Source organism: Charadrius vociferus, unplaced genomic scaffold (genome assembly GCF_000708025.1).
Source record: "Charadrius vociferus isolate BGI_N301 unplaced genomic scaffold, ASM70802v2 scaffold72, whole genome shotgun sequence".
In the NCBI taxonomy this organism is placed as follows: domain Eukaryota; kingdom Metazoa; phylum Chordata; class Aves; order Charadriiformes; family Charadriidae; genus Charadrius; species Charadrius vociferus.
In genome coordinates, this window is record NW_009647830.1 from 7112171 (window position 1) to 7135461 (window position 23291).

Consider the following 23291-nt stretch of genomic DNA (forward strand, 5'->3'; position numbering starts at 1 on the left):
AAAGCACTATTTGCAAAGAACAGTTCCTTAAAAGTACAAGGACTAGACTTATTCAGCCACACTCATGAAACATAAGATACCGTTACAGTAGCTCTAAATTATGTCACATATTTTCACAAAGCTTTTCCTTATGGATATTGAAGAAAGCAGAAAGACACTGTGATGAGTGGTTGCTTTTAAGTTCAACTCACTATTTTCAAAAAGTTAGGTCAGATCATCTCATAGATTTCAGATACTCTCGTCTTAAATGAGTCTTCTGTACAATGGCAAGGAATCAAATTAGACATTTATAGCTTCTGAGATAATTAGAACCAGTATTTTAACTGTCTAATGCATAGTACCACACCACAGAAGTAGGCCTAAACCATAAAGTCTTGCTAATATTTGAGGTCTTGCTACTGTTTTTTTTAAGGCTAGTGAAAAATTTCCACTCAGATAAATGGATGAAGTATTCTGTATTAAACTAGGTTGTTGCCTCTTCCTCTCCTGTCAGGAAGTATTTTATTGTGGAAGTCTCTCTAAAGTGAAATGTGAGAGAAATCCTCACCCTTCCCCCCCCCCCCCAAAAAAAAAAAAAAACCAAAAAATCCCCCCAACCCCCTTAAAGGGCTTTTTAAAAATTTTTTTTTTTTTTTAAAGGCTGTATTTACTGTTTCTTCCAAAATCCTTGTATTTAAGAGCACGTTCAATGCCATTTTTAGGTACACTGAAACAGCTACAGACAATTAAGTTAGTCATTTCTCCAGACTGTTAACTCAGTCTTAAGGGGTTACCTCATCTGCAGCAGGATAACTAGGTGTTAGGAAGTTTCTTAGCACCATTTTATTTCATTATTCTGTCTTTCTAAACTGTTATTTTATAAGAAAAGATTCAATTGGATTTCTAAGAGTATTTTAAGTGTTAAGGAAATGAAAGATAATATTTTCTTTCAGGGCTGTCTAAAAATGAAAAACTAAAAAAAAAATATTTTAGGCATCCGTAATATTTTTTTAAAGTAAACACAAGTTCCCCAAATGTCTCAAAGGTCTTAAAGATTAGTAAAAAAAAGAAACCAACCAACCAAAGAAGCATCCTCATTTTTTTTTCCTCAGTCTTGAGTCAGATATGTACATCTAGGCTCATTGATTTTGTACTTTTCAATGCCAGGATGCATGAAATTCAAGGTAGGGATTTGGAAGCAGTTGCACATATTATCAAAGATAGAGGGTTTTTTTAGCTGACTGGTATTAACCAACAACTGGCTAATTGGGAGGCATTCGTTCTGTGAATCACAGAAACACTTTTGTAGCACTGTAGTTTGTGTGTGTATTTCTCAGAAGCATCGGCAACAAATAACACAGCACTGGTCAGTAATAGTCATCAATAATGACAGATTTAGAAGTGTTCAGTTCAGGGAAGAGTGTCCATACAGGCAAAGCTAGAGGCATAGCAGCATATCATTTTGAAATGATTCCCATCCGTGCCAGTAAATACATCACGGCCTGGAACACATTTTTTTAAATTATATGCTACATACAAAACATATATGCTTCAGAGTCATTATTTTACAGATGGAAGTCTACATTTTTAATTTTGGACAAAGTTTGCACCTGTGAAGAACAAATAGGTTAAAAAATAACAATATACAGGGTCAAATCATCCATTCCTTTCCTGATCCTTAACCCAAAATAAAGCCTTGTATCATTTGATGCATACATCTCACTTTCCTGTCAATTTGATGTTTGTTTGCATGATCACTGTAGAATCAAACTTTATGGGGTGAAGCGTAAAGCACCACTTAGATAAAACAGACCTTGATTACATCTGCCCACCTCTTACTCACCAGGCATGAGTTGAAAACAGAGAAACTGTTAATAGAGAAACTTCTGTAACTGCTACTGACTTCACACATTTGTAGTCCATTGGGAACAGGAGACCAAAGGGTGATAGAAGTCCCACTAATTGGCCTTAAATCTAGAGAAAGTTAAAGAAATTGACCACCGAGCCACTTAATTGCTGCATCCATTTACAGTTTATACTCATAGTATAATTCAGAAAGCAATAAATAGTCAAAACAGAAGCTCCTTAGGGAAGCAAACACATACATGAACAAATGCTGGACACAGTGCAGAAGGCTGAGTCCAAAGTGGAACTACTCATGTGGGGGCCAGGCTGCCAGCCAGGACCCAACTCATCCCATGCTCAGGATGAATGTCCTTTTACCTTTGATCTGTGGAGCACCTTACCTTTAACCAGACCACAGGACCTTTGATCGGCACATGTGTGTAGTAAGTGCATGCTGCAGAACAGAAATCCTGGGATAGAAATCACAATCCACCTGACATAACCATCCTGTTCAATAAATACATTTTAGATTATGTGTCAGAGTGTGTTGTGGTTGTCACCTTGTGGCCACCCTACTAAAATTCCCCCATGACACATGCGTAAGACAGTAAGGCTATAATGAAATAAACAGATTTAATCAGTAATAAATGGCTCATCTCACTCACTGTGGGATGTTTGTGTGTCCTTTAGCATTTGTCTAAATCTCAGATTTTAGCATTCTCTAGGAGAGCATTCTCTGGCCAGAGTATCATAGGGTTTGAGATGTAGGCTTTGCTATCTGTTTCTTCCAGTCCATATTTTTAAGGTGTCAGGGGTCACCTATGTGAGGAAATAAACTTCAAAGTACTCCTAGTTCAGCATTTGCACAGAAAGAAAATTCTATATGTGGAAAATGACCAGACCATGCAAACTGCACAGATTAATTTTAAACTCAGCCCTACTCCAAAAAATTGTGTAATGATAGCTGTTATCTCTGTATTGTCCTTCAATTTTCTGTAGTCAAAAAGATGCACAAAGGGATTTGCTTTATGCCCTTCAGGAAATAATTCTGCATTCAGTGAGAGGCAAAAAGGAATAAGAAAAAAAAAAAAAAGTATATAAAATCTTTGATTGCAGCATAACTCAGACTGGGAAAGATCACTGGATGTCATCCTGTTCAAACCCACACTTAAAACACTGCCTACCTTAAAGTTATGTTAGGTTAGTTCAGGATGTTGCCCTGTCAAGTTTTGATTATCTTAAAAGGTTGGAGATCATACAGCCTTTTTGAGAAACCTGTCCTAATGCTTGTCCCTTCACCCCAACCATGAAGGATTCTTCTTTATATCTAGTGGAATTTCCTTTCCTGCATCTTTTTCTTTTGTTCTGCACCACAAAGAAAAGGTTGGCTCCATCTCCTCTGTAACCACCCATATAATCACAACATAAATGAATACAAAATTCTGGATTCACAGCAGATTAATCACAGAAAAAAGGGGAATTTCCGAATTCCAGACCCTAGTCGGATATTTAACATACTTGGTGTGAAACAGTGAAACGCAAAGCCCAGTTTCTTATTGCAGAGAGTAAAATTCCCTGCAATTCCAGGAGGGTGCACCATTACAAATTTAAGATGTACTATTCCAAAGTGTAGAGGTTCAAGGGTCAGCTTGAAAGCATCCATGCTGGTGCTGCTTAGTTAAGACACAGGACAGACAGACATGCAGCTTCCTCACTACCTTTTGTCTTTTTGCCTTATGTGACAAAAACAGTGTGGTAGCCGTCGGGGTGGGGTTGTCAGGCAGCAGCATCAGGGGCCGTGGATGGCAAGTTGAGGGTGGCCACAAAGCAGGTGGGCGGCCACCACTCCAAGCACAGTCCCACAGCGTCTGATCCAGGTGAGCAGAGCCAGCTGGTGACAGCAATGAAGGTCTGGTGAGAGTAGAGCAAAAGTGAGGCAACAAATCAAGTTTGAAGTCATTCCAGGAAATCCAGGTCATTCAGGAACAGGACTGGAGACACATACATTTAAAGCGCAGCTCAGGTTTGGATGGAGGGCTCAGGCAAGGCTCCCAAGGATCATTATGGCTCATTAGTGCCCCCAGGACCCTGCTGGTGACTTAAGACTGTGAATCTTGATAGTCACCTCATTTTTGGAGTGCACAAATTGATTCTTCTCAGCTTTTTTCTTTTTTTTTTTTTTTTTTTATGTGGGGATGGTGATGACTCTTGTTCATGCTTGCTGACTTCTATGTATATCTACTTCTTTCTGTATTTACACCCTGTGGGAAATATAGGAATTTCTGTCATACAGCAGTGTGCATCAGCAGCGAGCTTCGCTGTGTCTAGGTAGATCCCTGCTGAGGTGCCTGTATTTCTGCCTAAGACCCCTAACAGAGCATCCCGCACTCTGAGGGTACCTGTCTCTCAGCACCCTGTGTCATGCTTCAGGACCAGTAGGATCTCCAGCAAGTGACACTGCCAAGACTGGGTCTAGACTCTCAGGCACTAACTCTGTGCCTCTTTTCCAGAGCCAGCAATTTGTCTAAGATGACATTGGCTTTGAAAAGTTAGTTCAATAATAAAAAAGCTAATATTTATTTGGACAAAATATTTGATGAACATTATGTTATGCTTACAGAAATTATGACTTGCTTATGAATAATTCAGAAGATCACAACAGATTAATTTTGTTGAATAATTTGACAACAAATAATTCAGCTAACTGAAAATCATATAAATCTCACATAAAATCCACATCTGTTTGTGCTGGAAATGTTTGATACAGGAATAGATATTCCCAAGGAGAAAGCTCATATCACTGTCAAATGTTAGATGAGTTAATTTTCGTTTGAAAAGAATGTGTAGATTTTTTAAAGTATAAATGGGTATGGATATTTAATTAATTATATCAAGAAGAAGAAGAAAAAGAAAACAAAAAAAAAAGACAGTTGGAGACTGAAAATTAAATTTAGCTAAATAAAATTAGATATCAAACTTTGAAATATGAAAATGTCCGTTTCACCTAATTTTTTAAAAATAGTACTCATTTACGAAGTAAAGCAGGTAAGCAAAAGGGCAACAGTAAATGGCATAAGTGGCTTGAAAAAGCTGAATAATATTGTGTCTAGGCTGTGAAGCTGGCCTTGGAGGAGCCAGAAAACATATGTAGCTAAAGTAATTTAGATAAATATTGCAATGTAGTATTTGATACACTTGCAAAACCTCAACGTGTCACTGCCAAAATATAAACTGCAGCCTAGTATGATACCAGTACAGTGTACATTCTGTTTCAGTAGGTTTGACTTGTTTTTCAGGATTGTTTTATACAACACATTGTCTTGATTTGATAGAAATGTCATTTCACTTCATTTCCTATATCCAGACATGGGAAATTTATTGAATTCAGGCTCTCAAATATAGTATTCATTTTGTTTAGGTTTAGCTAGAGTTATTGCATGAGAAGTGAACGATTGCTAGCAGACTATTTCAACAATTTCTGGACTTTATTATAAATACACCTACACTAGTCTATGCATAGCAGTCATTTTTGCACTCAGAAGAATTACACCAAGAATGTCTTACCAGTAAAATGAAATCAAATTACAGTACTGACTTTTTAAGTATACTAAACACTCGTATGTTCTTACCTGCATGTATGTGTGTGTGCATATATATATATATATATATATATATCTGTGTCATAGAGCTTGATTCTACAAGAACTGAGAATTATGCATATGACCCAATAAGCCACCTAAATGCATATCTAATTTCTCTGGAACTTCAAAGGTACTAGTCATGCTTAAAGTTATGTAGAAGCTTAAGTGTTTTGGTGAATCAGAGCCAGAGTATTCACCACCTTGCAGGAACAACCCCTAATCACTGAACTTCAGAAGGTACATTTTAACAGACTTTTAAATGGATTTGGGATCAAATGAAAAACTCAGATCTGAATACCCATGGCTTTGGGAAAGCTCTGCTAGGATTTGCGTATCGAAACAGAACCCAAACAGAGTTATAAGACTAAAAAAGGAGACACTAGCTAATTCATAAGTTCAAAAGGAACACATTCTTGATTTTATGTTGAAGGCTTTCAGATATTGTGTCAGGGCACAGCACAGGCTGTTTATAAAAGTTCATGTGACGAGGGCAATGCGCCATTGTAGCATACTTAAGGGCAGTCTGCCACACACAAGTACACTTTCCCTCCTGTTTCAGGAGTTGCTGTCAGTTGAAACTGTATTACCTGATTCAGCCATTTAATGGACTACTTGTAAAACAACAAACTTCATTCTCCACTGTGACTACCTTCTCATCATGTCGCTGGTGGTCTTAACGTATGAAATTCAGCCTGAACAGTCAGCCTGAGGTTAAAAAGCGTTCAGTTACAAACTAGGCAGAAGCGCTTCTTTGACTCATTTAGGAAAACAATTGTCTGAGCTTGGCTTGTAGCTTCAAGGAATTGGGAGGCTGATGAGGTACAGAAGACAGAGTGCTTTTGTGTTTTTAGGTGCGAGTTTACAGCAGTTCTGCAGAGGATTAGGAATTAAGAGCAAATGGGTAGGTAGATTAAGTTCTCTTAGCTTTCTTCATTGATCCATAACTGGCCATAACCATGAGGAGCAGCATTAATCCCTGTTAAGCTATAGGGATTTAAAAAAAAAAAAAAAAAGTTATGCATATTTTACAAGCAAAATTGGCATGCAGAATCTAACTCTGAGGCTTAAACTTCAGTGACCTTCTCTCCCACTTCCCATGAAATAAAAAAAATTAGTGAAAGCATCCAGACATCTTCCTAGGATTCTTTTTTTCCTCTTTGAAAATGCAAATTAAATTATCAAATATAATTTCAAGGAAATTAGTAGGTTAGTGAGAGCAGCTATATATCAGAGGAAGAGATCTTGCAGTCTGCCAGTCTGGTGTCTAGAGTGAAAATCTGGTGAATAAGTTTGGCACTGTTGCAATAGTAAAAAAAACAAAACTCATAGAACAGAGTCACAGAACAGAAGGCATTTTAAGAACATAGCTGCTAATTTTGCATTAATATTCAGTAATATTTTAAAATTACTTTGGATTTTGGAACAGATGATCATTTTGATTAGTTTACAATATATAGAAAAAAATGATACATAAGAGTTTTGCAGGTCTGGTGAAACTGATACCACATGAATTGAATATTCTTCATAGTAACTATAGAATTATTGTGCACTTATTGTGTTTCCAGATCCTTTTGCTCTTGTTCATACACAACTGGAAGATACCAACTGTGCTATTATATTTTTTACAATTTTACTATAGAAATAGATAAATAACACCTGAGCTTCTGTGTAGATGCTGTGGTTATACCCTGGCCAGCGATGAAGCCCCACAGAGCCACTCAATCCCTCCCCCCCAGTGGGATGGGCAAGAGAATGATGGGGAAGATGAAGAATCAAAAGTGAGAGAACTCTGAAAGACAGTAAAGCAAAAACTTTGTGTGTAAGCCAAGCAAAATAAGAAGTTAATTCACTACTTCCCATCGGCAGGCAGCTGTTCAGCCATCTCCAGGAAAGCAGTGCTCCATCACGTGTAATGGCTACTTGGGAAGACAAATGCCATAACTCCAAACATCTCCCCCTTCCTCCTTCTTTCCCCAGCTTTTATTGCTGAGCATGACATCAAATGGTAGGGAATACCCCTTCGGTTAGTTGGGGTCAGCTGTCCCGGCTGTGTCCCCTCCCAACTTCTTGTGGACCCCCAGACTACTCGCTGGTGAGGTGGTGTGAGAAGCAGAAAAAGCTTTGACACTGTGTGAGCACTGTTCAGCAATAGCTAAAACATCCCTCTGTTATCAACACTGGTTTCATCACAAATCCAGAACACAGCAGTATACGAGGTATTATGAAGAAAAGTAACTCTATCCCACAAATTACCAGTAGACGAGAGGGGAAAAAAAAAAAAAACAACCAACAAAAAGAAGAACATTACAACACAACAATTTTCTATTAATATATGGCAGACATCAGTTGAAAATGGTAGGCAGATGTCAGTGACAGAACCAAAAACAGAGCTCAAAAGTAATTTTCACTGTAGACCTGCTACAACTATGCTAAGAACAGGCACTCTGCATCTGACTTTCAAAGCAGTATTTACTGAGGTCAAGTTGAAACTAGGTAGATAATTTAAGTAGGTTATAGCAGAAGTCACTAGGGAAGGTGAAAAATTGTTTTTTCTATGTAATGTTACCACGCAAAGACAGCTGAAACAATTGTACAGAGTGATGCGACTCACACTTACCACAAGAAAATACCCCAGGTACCCACGATGATTACCCCAGAGCCTGCTATGAGTACGGTTCTCAGAAATTTAAAGTCAACAGATTATTCTGATGCCAAACTTGCCTGTCACATAACAAATTCATGCGTAAACAGATAATCTCTTTAAGATGATAATATTTTCATTGATGGTTTTGGTAAAAATAAAGTGTTACTGGTTTATCAAGAGCAGATTACTATGCACTTATTTTATCAGACAATATAATGAAATCACGCTCAAGTACAATGAGTTTCCATATCATAATCCTTGATGTAAATTGGATGTGAAATAATTTCTAGCTTCCTATTCCATATTATAATTTTCAATATGAAAGATGTTTGTGCTCCACCAATTTAGTTTCTGAACTAAGGGTGGGTGTCTGCATAGATAAATACATAATTGTGACTATTTATTTCCTGAAAGTCCCGGGGCAAGCTCTAAATGCCCCTTTTAAGCATTTGTACAATCTCTCCCCTATTACCTATTCACCAGAAGTATTCTAGCATAGATCTACTAAATATATATTTTATGAGAGGATGGTTTATACTGTAATCTTAAACTCCAACGTGAAAAGAATTCATGCTGAAACTCTATGCCTTCCATTCTTAAAGGGGTGAGGGGCAGCTATTGCTCTTGTAAAACTTTTATAGTTAATTTAGGCTCTACGTTATTATAATTTGTCTCCTTTGGCTTTTTTCCTACCTTTTTATTGCAGTTCTCTCTTTTATTCATTTTTTCCATTACCTAGAATAAGAGAGGAATCCTGCCTGCTTGGCCACATGAACAACTCAATGCTTGCTATTTGCAGCAGTTGGGACTCGCAGGTCTTGGTCTCAGAAAGCTTGCTCTGCACGCCAGAACAAATGGTTCAGCTGTTTCCTGAGCTCACATAAGAGATGGACCGAGCAAGCAACAAAAAGAAGAGAGTCTTGAAGAAGCTCCTTTCTTTCATGAATGCAGAGGAAAAGTGTTGAACTGTTAGAAGAGATTTGGAATGCCAGCACAGGGCATAGCTAAGCTAACATAGAAGTGGGAGAGCAGCTATGTCAATAAAGGATTTTTATGGACCAAGGTTCTCTGAGTCACTGTTTAATACTGGGTAGACCGATAGGGATCTATTGCTATGTTCTTCGAGGAGGGTTGGGAGTTATCAGATAGCTACCAAGCATTTTCCTATTCGTTAATAAAAGTGATAGAGGAAAAACTATCTTTTGTGTTTTGCAGTCAGGTCAACTTCTCGTTCTTGTGATCAACATGCCTCACGACCAGCTGCTTGATGCCTACTGACAGATATGCAGTACAATGTTCTTGTTGCCTCATCGATATGGAAAATTCATGCCTCTAATTTTACTGTGTCATCATGAACTGCAAATTTTAGCAGCTCTGTCAGAGCTTCATTTCAATCCTAGGGTCATTCCCTTTCTTTTTGCTTCTGCTAGTTGCCTGATATGTACAAAGAATGTGTAAGAGTTCATTCAGCTGGAAAGATAAGTATATCCAATGAATGTCATGACAGAAGAAAGACCATAACAGATCTAGGTGCTAGGCAGCTGAAACTACAGCAGATGCTGAGATTTTTAACTTGAATATATAGCCTTGTTACAATGCAGCTGATTGAGAGCTCTTTAGATCATGAAATGTCAGAAATTAAGTTTGGATAGGCACTGCTTGTCCTGCTCTGTCCTGTCCTGTCTGAAGATTTATGCAACTTTGGCTAGAAGTACCAAATTCTTGTCCCCACATCAAATGGTGGAAACCTGACCTGGAATATGATTATTAAAGTGAGATTATTACATCTCATTTTAGATGCCTGTATGTATTGTAGATATCTGAATTTTCATTAGAATATTCAAACTCCTTCCTCATCACTGAGGCATGTACCCTCCAAGGGCACAACGCCATTGACCAGTTTCAGCTATTTTCAATAGGCTGAAATTAATTATACCATACAGATACTTCTTCCCACTGTTAAATATAAATGGCATCAAGAACAGTAGTTCAGCAGTGGATACTCATTGTACGGAAAAACATCACACACTGTCTTTTTTGATTATAAAATCTCATTCTGGCATTCCATTGCCCTACTGAGCTAATGGGTAGTCAGTCTAAGAGGACATTTGGGAAAGAAATATTTACATTTCATAGTGGCAACATTACAGTGGAGGTGATGACACTTCAGGGAAACTGTAGGGAACTGTGATTTTTTCAGTTAGATCCATTGATTTTTATTTGTTTTTTAAAGGACAGACCTTTGGGAATATTGTCCTCTTGATCACATGCATGCTTCCTTTTAGCTGTATTTGAGATTGGAGCCAATTTCATCCTGCAAGGGAGATAGCTGGCTCATTCACTACTTAAGCCTAAATACTAACATTTTGGAATATGTTCAAAGCTAGTAGCCAAACAGGTATAGCAACTTAAGCATTACCTTTGGTACATGATGAACATGCCTACAAGTTTATCCAGCAATATCACCAAGAGAAACTTCCTCTTTCTTCAAACTTTCCTTTTGACGATGAGATAATATGTAAGAAAAGAAATGAAAAAAGGAGACACCGAAGTCTGAGTCCAATATATTAAAGCCAATTATATAATTTTGAATGGATAAGTGTATCTATTTATTTTTTGGAACTGTTTTCTACTTCATCTGCTAAAATCCTCCTTTCACGTCCTTCCATAAGACATAGATGTTTCATGGAGATCAGCTAGAGAAAGTTTCCTCATCTTCCCTCTCTTCGCCTCATCTATTGCATTTGTGTGAATTTGATTATGGGCTCCTTGAGGCAAGAAATAAAAGGCAAAAATGTGTTCTTAAATACTGTAATGTAAGCCTGGAAAAACTTTTTGAAAATCTGTGGACATTCTCCAGATGGTCACAAATGTAACTCGTTTAATATGTTCTTGTGCCTTTGAAGGCACATAAAAACATGTGTACACGTAAGTTTGTCATAGTAACAAATAACAGTCTTCATATTGAATTATAGTCTGACACAACAAAAGTCAATATTGTTCATTTGAAGTCTCCTGATAACTGGTGGTTTTCTTAGCGTTTCAGGTCCCTGAATTCTGAGTTCACGTTGTAAAGAAACCTGGGAGAGTACAGACTGTATTTCTTTTGGATAAAACTGAACTGGAAGATTTTATGAGTTGTCACTATACTGTCCAATATAATAGGAACCACTAACAGGCAACCTGATAAGGAGGCAGTAAAGCACAAACTCACAAGTCTGTCAAATTTACCAGAGTACACACTAGGGACCTTACACTTTTTTTTGCAGGCCATGGGAGGACAGACAACAAATAACCTGGTAGAGAACGGCCTGGTCAAATAGTACTTGATCCAGAGTAAAGCTTTCTTATATAAAGTTAATGGACAAAATTATTTGAACCGACTTGAATAAATAAAACTAGTTTGTACCAGAACAGTACTTTGTGCCTGTAATGGTTTTCATCTAGTGCAGAGAGCCCTGTAGCCAGATTTGTTGTACCATCAAACCAATGTGTAAGCCTTTCATTTTCTTATAAAAGCTTTCAGTGAAGTCACTCATTCTTAATGAAGTGTAGTGTTTTATTAGACTATCACAACTGAGAACAAATAATTTCAGAATCACTGCATTACAAGCAGAATGAGGCTTCACACTCCCCAGAATGGGTACACAGCAATATAACACAGAATTCTGCACCTGACTAGTCACTTCACCTGCCTTTTTACACCTATTTTGCTCTTCAGTGATACCAACCATACAGCAGTGGTCTAACCTTGCAGAAAACTGGGAAAAATGCATACTTTTCTTCCAGTTTAACTCTGCATTCACTCATTATGTAGTCAACTGCTGCAAGACTGTGGCAACACAGCATAATGTGCAGTAGAGTAGAAAAATACTTAACCTACTGGGGAACATTTAGCCTTTGGATTATCTCATTTTTAATCTAAAATCTCACTTCTCGCCATTGAGAGGAAGGACAAATAGCTACCATCGTGTTATCTTAACACTGAAGTAAATAGACACGTGTAAATCAAACGTATTTTACTAGCTTAATAAACCTTTCTTTTTCTCTAGTCACTTACAACATCCTTCATAAAGGTGATTGGAATGAAACTGGTATTCATCTAAAATGAACTGCACTACATGACTAATGCAAACCAATATCCTTCTGATCAAATAATCCATTAGCGTAACAATGCCATTTTTCTCTATAAGTTAACAATGAACTGCTGATAAGTGGGTTATCTCTTACTCTCCTGGTAATTGGTACAACAAGCAATAAACCTGTTAATCTTTTTCTTTAAATCCTATGTTGTTTGGGGGTCTCATTCACTGAAGAATTATTCGCTCATATATATTGCTATTCAGTACATAAACTAACCGTCACCAGAAAGATCAATGTGACTGTTACAGAAAAAAAAATGGCTGTAATGATCTTCCTCCTCTTGTTTGCATCACCCTTTCCCAATATATTCAGATTTCACTCACACACCTGTGCTGTCCATAGGCCATCAGGCTAAACTTATAACTGATAGTTACAGCAGCCTAACCATGCCATACTTTCTGCCTACATTCAAGATGGACTGCAGAGATAAGTGTTTGCTATGCCATTTTGAATCACAGAGAACAAAATTTACATCTAGTTGTCAATGTCAGTGAGATACTACTCAAAAATTTTAAGAAGACATGACACTGAGTCAAAGGTGTACAGATGAACATATATATAACCGGGATAAGAGTATTTTGTAATCATAGGTTACTGTGTCTTGGACATAAGAAATGTCAGAGAACGAATTAATTAAATTATTGTCACAAGGTATGATCAGGAAGGTCAGAATGAAAAATGACTGATGTAGAGGAACACAATATGCAGTTAGAATTGCCTGGGTTTTCTATAATAAAAACCTCCAGAAGTCAAGGTTGTTTCCATTTCAAGGATCTGACAAAAAAAAAAAACAAAAAAACCCCAAAAAAAACCCACCCCACAAAAAAAAACCCGCAAACCAGAAAACCCAAACCCACCTGAAATCATCACTGATGTTTCTCATTTTTAAAAGTCCCATATAAATGAAAAACAGAGGCCACATAATGGTCTGTCAATTTGAAAGAAAAAAAAAAGTAAATAAAATTGTCATAAAAATATTATGAATAGTAGAAGTTTTCAAAAAGTCAATAAGCTTCAAAGACACATTTTATTTTCTGAACTACATAATTTTTCAATTAATAAAGTTATTTGAAAGATAGCAACTAGTTCAATACTTTAAACAGGTATAGAAATGTTCCCTCCATTCTGGAGATGAAGAGAATGAGTTAAAAAAAGTTACTGTTGACCTAACACAGAACAGCTCTGAACTTTAAATCCAAATCACAGGACTGGTTTTGTGTTACCGTATTACTCCCAGATTAGCTCCAAGGTTTCTCTGAGGTTTCTCTCTGGGGACATTCTGACTATGCAGTACCCTCACCTCAGTAAGCAGGTGGGAAGGGGTTGTTCATTGAGGCTGACCTTCTGCATGGTATCTAGGCCACCCTGTGAAGTGGGAGTTGTGACTGCAGTTCCTGGAGGCTGCAGAAGGCCAAGGATCCAGGTTTTTCCCTTGCTGAAGGAGAGAGAGCTCTCACCTGTAATTCGATGGGAAAATGAGGAGCATGAGCTCATTGTTTTGCGTTGGAATCTGTGTGATCAGTGAGTGCTAGTTTTAAAAGAGGTTTAAATAAGTTTTTGAGTATATAACAATAGAGAACCTTGTCTTTGAATTCCAGAAAGCCTTGAGAAAAGAAATTGTCACCTGAATATTCAGCACAAAAAAATGAATCAGGAATGATTCTAGGTATGCCTATTGAATAACTTCTGACTCTTAACTTAAATCTAGGTATTTACAATACCTGAGGTGCCTAAGTGGACTACAGAAAATTTCTGTGTTTCTCTGCTAAGAATATACACTGGCATTGTGGTTTATGAGTTTAAGTGTTTTCCTGGTCTCACCTTAAGTAACTTACCTGGTACCATAGGAAAAGCCACTAGCTGAGCCAAGAACACAATCCAGTTCCCTTTCCCAGTTTCTTCATCAGAAGAATATTCCTTCTTTCTAAGGACTACATGTTACCTAAGTAAAAAAAATAGTTGATGGAAATCTATAGATATAAGAAGTGGTTGGTAGAATAGTCCAAGGAAAGCTTTATAAAGAATAAACTAATCTGTTTTCTTAAATGCATGATAAAAAGAAATGAAAAAGATCTGATAAATGCAGCGTAAAATTCATAACTCATTATATTCTCACTAGACTTTTCACCATACTTTCACTTCGTTGTTTGGTTTTGTTTGCTGAACTCAAGGACAATAGTGGCCAGCAGCTTGAATCAAGAAATGACTTGGATGTTCTCCAGGAATTTGCAAATATTTGCAAAGGCCTTTGGCTGCCAATGAGCAGGCCAACAGAAGTGCGTATGGGAAGAGAAGGTGGTTTTAATGGCTGAATCACATTGTGCTGTCTTGGGAAATTACTTCATAACATATCTCAGGCTCTTTTATTTTTTTCAGGAAGAGGATAAAGACAAATATAAAGATGTCAGAAAAGTTAGAATGAGTGTCAAGCAGATGGGTAGACTTACAGATAAAGCACAGTAATGCTTTATGTCAGTAAAGTTTTCTATTACTTGCTTTCATCCAATAACTCACAGAATGTCAGCAAGTGTATGGATGATATTATTTCCTTCTCAATGATTAAGAAATAATAATTGTAACATATTCCAGAAAATACAGACAACATCATTATCTACTCTTTCATCACGAAGTTAATTATTTGAGGTTACCTGCTTGACGCGGTGTGAAGGAACTTCAAGCCAGCCCAAACTCTGAAGTTTCAGAGTTTTCATACTATTTGAAGATCTCTGATCTATCTCAGAAAATCTTTACTGTGAACATACCCAAAATATCACATATTTAAGAACTTTTGTAAGATTCGCCTGTGTTTGTTGGATGTCTTTGTAGGTAAGACATGTTCTTTCCTCCAGTCTTGGTTTCTTTCTAACACCTTTTTATGGCTTCCTGGAATATAGTACTTCTCCTTGCATACCTAGAAAAAGATTGTTTCTGCCATTACCTATGAGTCTTAGCTGCATGTTTGATCCATGCTTTTCTGAGGAGCCTCCCCAGCTTTGCTGCTGCTCCCTTTCTGCCTCTTATAACCCCATTCTTACCTGACCTTTTCCCTGGACTCTTCTCCCAGGTCCAGGTATTCATCCCAATTTGGGAAAGTGTAGTCACTGCTTGCCCAAAAAAACTCAGGTTGGCTCTGCACAGCACATTTCTGTCTAGTACCCCCAGATTTTAACAGAAGAAAACATAGTTAGAAGAGGTAAATAGGAAACAAATAAGAAAATTATACCATCCAAAAAGATGCCATCTATCACACCTGGTTTTGACTTAGTGTTACAGACTTGTCTACTTAATCTGTCGTGATCAAACTCTGTCACAACTTCTTAATGATTAATTTTCTCACCCATTATATTTTGAGCAATGCTGTTCTCTAGAACAAATTTTGTGTCCAGGAAACAATATTGTGACAAGAGGTTTTTCCTTGGCTTTTGAGTATTATCATAGTTCAGCTTTATACCCAAAGGAAAGCAAGACTTAAGAGTATCTGGTACAGAGATTAAGATTGGTATCCGATTGTAATTATTTTAGCAGCATAATTAGGTTTTGTAGCTGTTAAACAATTACAGTTGTCATCAATTTTAAATACTTCACCTTAAACCTTAGTGGTTTATTGCTAATTGTGTGATTTAATATAAACTTAATTGGTTATGGTGGCTGAATTAAAGAATCATTGCGTCTTATAGAACTATACCTCAGATAGAGCAGATTTCTTTAACAGATTTTTTTTCCTCTGGGCACAAGACAGAAATAACCACTGGAAGGATAAATATATCCCACTGAATTTAACCTTAGCTTTGTTTTATCTAACTAATCAGAGCATGAAATGCAATGGTCAATAATAAATTAATAACACTAGGAAAAAGATCCAGACAGTAGTTGTGTTTTGCAATATTCTGTGTAGGGCTTAGTTATGGTTCTCATAATTGACTCTCCAGAGAGACAACCAGAAGGAGAAAAATAGTAGTGAGTGGGATGGCCAAGACAGGCATAGGGTTTCATTTCTTAGTCTTAAACATAATGTAGAAAGGTCACAAAAAACTTCACCTGTGTGGTGGGCTGATCTTGGAATACAGCCAGATGCCCACCCAGCTGCTCTCCCACTCCTTCTCAACAGGACAGGGGTAGAAAATAGAATTAAAATACTCATGGGTCAAGATAAAGACAGGGAGATCACTTACCACTTACTGTCCCGGGCAAAACAGACTGAACTTGCAAAAGATTAATTTAATTTATTGACAATTAAAATAGATTTGGATTGTGAGAAACAAAGACAAACATTAAAACAAAACCCTTCCACCACCAGCAGCCCTTTTCCCCAGACTCAGCTTCACTACCAGATACTCCCAGATACTCTACCTCCCCTGCAACCTGAGCATCACAGGGGAAAGAGGAATGGGGATTGTGGTCAGTTCACAACAGCTCCTGTCTGCTTCATCTTCCTCCTCATGCTTCCCCTGCTTTCTGTGTGAGCTCATCCCCACAGGCTGCAGCTCTTGCCAGAAGCCTGCTCTTGCATAGGGTCTCCACAGGCTGCAGCTTCCTTCACATAACATCCACCTGCTCCACCATGGGGTCCTCCATGAGCTGCAGGGTGAATATCTGCTCCAGCCTGCTGCTCCTTTACATCCTGCAGGGGGACAACCTGGTGTCCTCCATGGGCTACAGGGGAATGTCTGCTCTAGCACTTGGAGCACCTCCTCCCCCTCTCTGACCTTGGTGTCTGCAGGGCTGTTTCTCACACTTTTTCTTTTCCCCTCACTCCTCTCTGATTTCTGTTGGTTTTGCTCTTAACACTTTTTTTTTCCAGAGGCATCGCTATCTTGGCTGACAGGCTCAGCTGTGCCCCACGGTGGGTCTTCTGGAGGTGGCTGGAGCCAGCTGTGTCCAGCATGGGGCAGCCCCTGCCTCTCCTCACAGAGGGGCAGCCCTGCAGTCCCCCCCACTGCCAGCACCTGGGCACCTACATCCAATTCAATCTGCCAACTCTTCCAAAACTTTGAAATTGCAGAAACAGGTGGAAACTTAGGAGGAAATATGTTACTTTAGAAGGAAGATCAACATCATCTAAATCCCAAGCCTCATCTCACACAAAGCCCACTACCAACAAGTTTCTCATTAAACATAACATTACAGATGTGCATGTAGAGAGTAGCTGACGATTTATTTCATCACTAAGCAAAACCAATTGAAATAAAGACCTTTTTTTGATCATATCAAGGTTAGTTATAGGCTATAGGTTTTATTCTTTGTAGTAGAACAAAAAGTATCCTCCTTTCCCAAGTTTACTTTTCACGTTTAATGAAATGCTTCCCTAAATTCAGAATAAATCATCATGCCACCAAGTATGTTTGTGAAAACAGAGAAACGTGTATCTCCAAAATGATTAGAGATAAAACTCTGTTCTCAATGTCACGAGACATTGAGAAAATGTCATGAGAGAACAATTTGGTTTCTTTTAAGTAAATTCCAGCCAGTTTCATGATTTTGGCATAAACACATAATTTCAGATGGTGCGGATGTTCCGCAAGTAGAATGTTTTACAAATGTTTTACCTGTAACCACCTTGATCTGAGAAACTCACTCATGATTAAGCTGGTGTCAAATGTGAGAGTGTCTTTCTACTGGTAAACATGAAGAAGGACAGGCCTGGAAGTTATTGAGCCGTGGTGGGAAGAGCAGGAAATGGTGTAAAGGAAGATATAGGACAGACTCAGGATATTTTTCTTTTCTAAGGCTTTTCTTTTTTTCTTTTTTTTTTTTTTCCAGAAATGGCTTACTGAAAGCAATGTTCTTGTTCCAAGTTTAGACTGCTTAAAGGTGCCACTCCATTGAATTTTTCCCATAATGTGAAAAAAACTGCATTAACATTGAATTTCTGTTCACCCTATCTATATTGTATATCTCATGTGCACCTACATGGATCACATCTAACCCTTCAACTAGATGTACTTTTATCTTAAATAGGTTGCTAAGCTTCCTATGTTCTTTGACTTCTACATAAAAGCTTCAGAGAGAAATCAAAGAATAGCAATTTTTTATGGACCAATATCCTTAAAATATGACCACAAACAATTTATGAAAGGACATAGAGGTTAAAGACGTAGGTCTATGAATGCTAATTCAGGAAAAATGATATAAAGTTTGGACAATTTTTTTTTATCACATAAATCCTTACCATTCATGGACCTCAAATTGCAACTGTTTCACATTCTGTTTGCTTTGATAATATATTACTTAAAAGAAGCATGGGTCTGATGAATCTGTTTCCATAAACTTTACTAGTTATACAAATTCAGTGGCTTGTAAAAATTTGATTTAAATAGAATATATGGTGGAGAGTTATCACAATGATTCTTTTATTTGATTCATTTTTCATGGATTGAAGTTTTTGTCAGAGAGGTCAGAAATATGCCGTTGCTGAGGTGGACTTTATTTAGATATTTTGAAGGAGTAGCCTGTCTTCTGAAGGATTTTAGTCAGCCCATTCCATTTCAGTATCAGATAAGTTCAGGAACTCTAAGAGACAGACAGAAAAGAAATAAGATAGGAATTCCATTCCAGAGAAAGAGAAGTATAAGACAGAGGTCTTAGAGCCTGGCTGTATTTTTGTTTTGCAGTTGATGAAAAAAAGAGTCTTTCTGAGAGTAAATTATTACTGCACTAGCAATTTTGCAGTCCACACAAAGGTGGGATAACAAACAAGACTGGCATTACCTTTCACAAATATTTGAGGCAAAAAACATTTCAGATAATGTAGCCATCAATTTAGCAGGCACCATACATTCAATAAAGTGCTTAAGCTTTTAATTTTAGACATATGTCTAAATGCCACAGTGAGTGCTTTGCAGAAAAGTGATGTACTTAAGGATAAGCTTAAATGCTTTGCTCATCTGGGACTTTAATGAATACCTCCCTAATAATCTTGACCTAATGCAGAATGATCACTTTCTCTAGGGATTACTAGCAGTTCAGTCAAATTCTGTTTTTCCTCAACTGCAGAGGTGAAATAAAATACTTTAGAGACTGAGCGTAAACCACAAATTATGCCTCAGAGACATGAGCTGAAGTCTGAGATAAGAAAAGCTTGGATTTTTATGCACTCAGGCACCCAAACTCAGGGGAAGCAGTATAATGCTGCTTGCATTTTCAAAGTTCATGTGACTTCTGTGAAATTTCCTTTTGTGTTTACTACCTCCAATTCTTTGAGTAATTAGTTTCTTGGCATAAGGCACATCAATGACAATCAAAAGAAACTATGCCTTTGAAGATTGTACTATAAAAGAAGCCAGGAAACAGGATTCACAGTTTGAAAACTTTATGGCATGAAAGACGCTTCTAGTGCTTTACATACTTGTTTTGCTCAGCCAGACACAGAAAGTTCCAACAAACAGGTTAACTGCCCCTTTCCCTGACACATCCAGTCTTTCCTTCTGTAGCAAGTATAACTCTCTATTGATTCTTACAATGGGAGAAACAGAAGCTGAATTAAATGAAGCATGTTATTGCATATGTTGCCAAATATCAGAAAATCAGAACCAGTTCATAGGGCTCTAAAAACTGGTTAAAACAAGTTAGAAGAAAGACCCTAAAGTAATGGAAACTCTGCATCCAATAAGACCTGCCAATTAAGGTAGCATTTAATCTAAAGTTAGAAGGAAAAACAGTCTACTTCCATCTGCTTTGTCAGCCATACAGTAATCCTTCAATAACAATGAAAAATGTAGTGCAGAATTTTTATATTAAAACTGTTTATATTTATTTGCACAAAATTGTGCTTTTTGCTTTGTTCTAACAGATAGCATCTTGCAGGCATAGCGTGATAGAGACTGTATCCACAGATGTAAGAATAATCTTGCACCTAAACTCAGTTAGACTGTTTTCAAACAGTACTTGAAATTGTTGTGTACAGACATACATGGGGAAATTAGCTGTGTTTCTTATCCACCAGTTCTGAAATTCAGACATAGACTTTGAAATAGGATCATTTGAAAGAAAAGTACAAAATTACTTTATGACCTGGAATTTCTTTAAACCACTTATTTTTATCTGCAATTAGTTCTTTAAAAAAAAAAAAAAGCAGAAAAATGGTGCTGGACAGAGGTGTAGCAGTTTTCCATAAACCTTTTGATTGTGTTACTCTTTGGTTATCATTGCAGCTTTTCAGAAATCTGAATTCCTTTGCAGGAAATACATTGCAAACAGCGAGGGGGAATAAAATTTTAAGGGGGAAAAGCTTATAGGCTTTGAAATGAGCAAGGAGTTAAAATGCTATTAAAGACAATCTGAATAGCAAACCTTGCAAATATCTGCTAAACTGAATAAAATGGGTCTTTTGCCGGTGCTCATCACTTAAAGTTTTATAAAACGACTGCAAAGTGGTTTGAAAGTGCTACCTTATCATGTTTCAGCATTTTGCAATCTCACTTCAGTCAGCTCTGAAGGAACAATCTACAGTACTTGGGAAGAGAAAAACAGGCCCACAAAATCTGCAATCAGCAAACTAAGCAGCTATGCAGCCATCTAACTAATGATATCATACTAGTTATAGTAAATAAGGACACACAAAGATCTGGAATCATTCCGGTGTACATATATATGTGTAGATGTATATATATATGCGCAATCTTCCCATGTGCACGTTCCTGTATAACCGCAGATGACGAGATTTGCGGGTTTTGGGGTTCTTTTTAGTAAGTGCCATAAGTGTTCTGAAGTCATTTCAATTTGACCTTTCCAGACAGGTATATCCAAACATAAGAAGGATGCTTTTGACTTTTTTTGGTTTGTTTACTCAATTTGCAGCATTAATACAAGGAGTGGGGTGAGGAAGGGAAGAAGACAGGGAAAACAGTATTGATAACAGTCTTCCACTGATATGTCTAATTGCTTAATGTATCTTGTAAAGGTGTGATTTACAGCTCACAGATATAACTGATCTTTTAATTTTTCATGCTAATATTGATATAGACTACTCTTTTCATTGTTCAACACATTACAAATGCAGATGTTTTTAATCTTGGGGCATGAACTTTTCAGTTTAATTGTCAAAATTTAAAATTTTGAAAGAAAAATCAACAGTGTGCATACAGAGACTCTCAGTTTATTATGAAAGTTCCTAACAACTTTCTGTACAGTCATGCAAAACTTTTGCCCTTGCAATAAGTCTTGGCACCACATGGCAATACACACGACTTCGGAGTTTACAGTGATGTTCTCTCTTTTCTGATGAATTTGTGAGTCCATGGTTGTGCAGTAAACCTGGCAGAGAGCTGACTTAGAAAAATCGAGGAAATCTCTGTTGCAGTGCTTCCTTGATCCACTACTGCGAACTCTGGAAGCAACTTAATGTAGACTTTTGTCAGATTCACCACTGCCAACAAAGAGAAAAGTAAAACCAAGAGTAATGTGTGCTTCAGGCTGGAATTGGGTTATTACAGTGTATACTTCCAACACTGTTTTCAAAGTCCTTTTTTTTTCTTCCTCCCTGACAGAAGTTCTGGTTTACAAGGAGTTTCAATATATTTGGTTTAATTTATAAAAAAGCAAAATTTTGAAGTATGCACATTTGTTCTTAAAACAGAAAGCCCAGTTTTCCAACAAATTTCACCAGTTCAGAAGTATGGCCTAAACAGTGAGACGTGAGTTAATGTAATCATTATTTAATCACTCTTTGGCAATTCAAGGGAGTTGGAAAGATATTTCTCCACTCCCTGTACGTGCAAAAGGGACAAACGTGGCATAAAAATATTCCTCTTGTTGAAATCCAGTAGTCCTTTACTAATTAACTATAGTCATGTTCCTTTTAATGAGGCAAGACTTAAGCCTGCATGGACAGAACGCTCTGACCCAATTCAACAAAGCACTTAAACACACACTTGACATTATCCATGTGTAGATCCTTTTGAAGCAGGCACAGAGTTGAAGTTGATACAACTCATTCTTAAATCTGCTGCCAATTCATTATTGTTCTACAATGTATATTTTCTAACAAAAAAAGCTCCATCCATTCTCTTTGCCTTATTCTCCGGTCTATTTCTACGTATTAAGTGATATTTGTGATACTAAGCCTGAGTTTGCCACATTGTACATTGAATACCTCATTCCTTTTTCTAACCCTTGATTTTATATACTTCAAATTAGTTTTAACACCAGCTAACTCTTTATCTATTATGTAGTAAAGCTTACCTGGACATATTTAAGTTATTTGGTGATTAATTCAGGCATGATTTTTTTTCCAGGTTCCAAAACATCTTTATGCTTATATGTCCAATAACAGGCAAAGATCAAACATGTTAGTTCCCTAATCCCAGGGACTGGTGACCGACTTGTATGATTTAGCATATGATTTTTAATCCTGAATGAGGGTGATACACAGAAATCACCACAGATTTGCATGTTTCAGAAAAAATTCAAATGGCATAGTCTCAAACTGCAAAAATGTGCATAACTAAAAAAAAAACCACCCACACTTCTAACTTTTCAGCAAAAAGTGAAAATACAAAAACATTGTGAGAACTTAAGGCAAAAAGTGCATTATTTATTTTCTTTCTCTCTTTTCTAGACATCATACTTTCCTAGCTTTAATTTACTTTAAGGGACTATGTTTATTAATAGTGAATACAAAATTTTCTTGCTTAAATCCAGTCCTTAAAACCAGCAGTTTGAACCTTCCCTTGTAAATATATTCATGTTTGTGTGGAAAAATAAATACGAAGATCTCTTCAATCCTGTGGAATTTGTGACCATATGATCCATCTGGAGTTTCAGGCAAAAAAATGCTCTGCAACAGCAGCATGTCTTTCTGGCAAGCTGTTTTTCTAGCTTTTAAACCATTTTCTAAGTAAACCTCCAAAAATTTGATAGAGAGTGACAAGCTTAGGGGACTTTTGGACTAGCGATTAACCAAAGCAGGCCACCTTTTGCTAATTAATATCCCTGCTGTTAGCAATTTTTTCCTTCCAGCTTTAAAATGTTGTTAAAGTTCTCAGTTGTATGTCAATGCTGCATTAAGCTGATATTACAGTAATCAACTGTGAAAGGCCCCA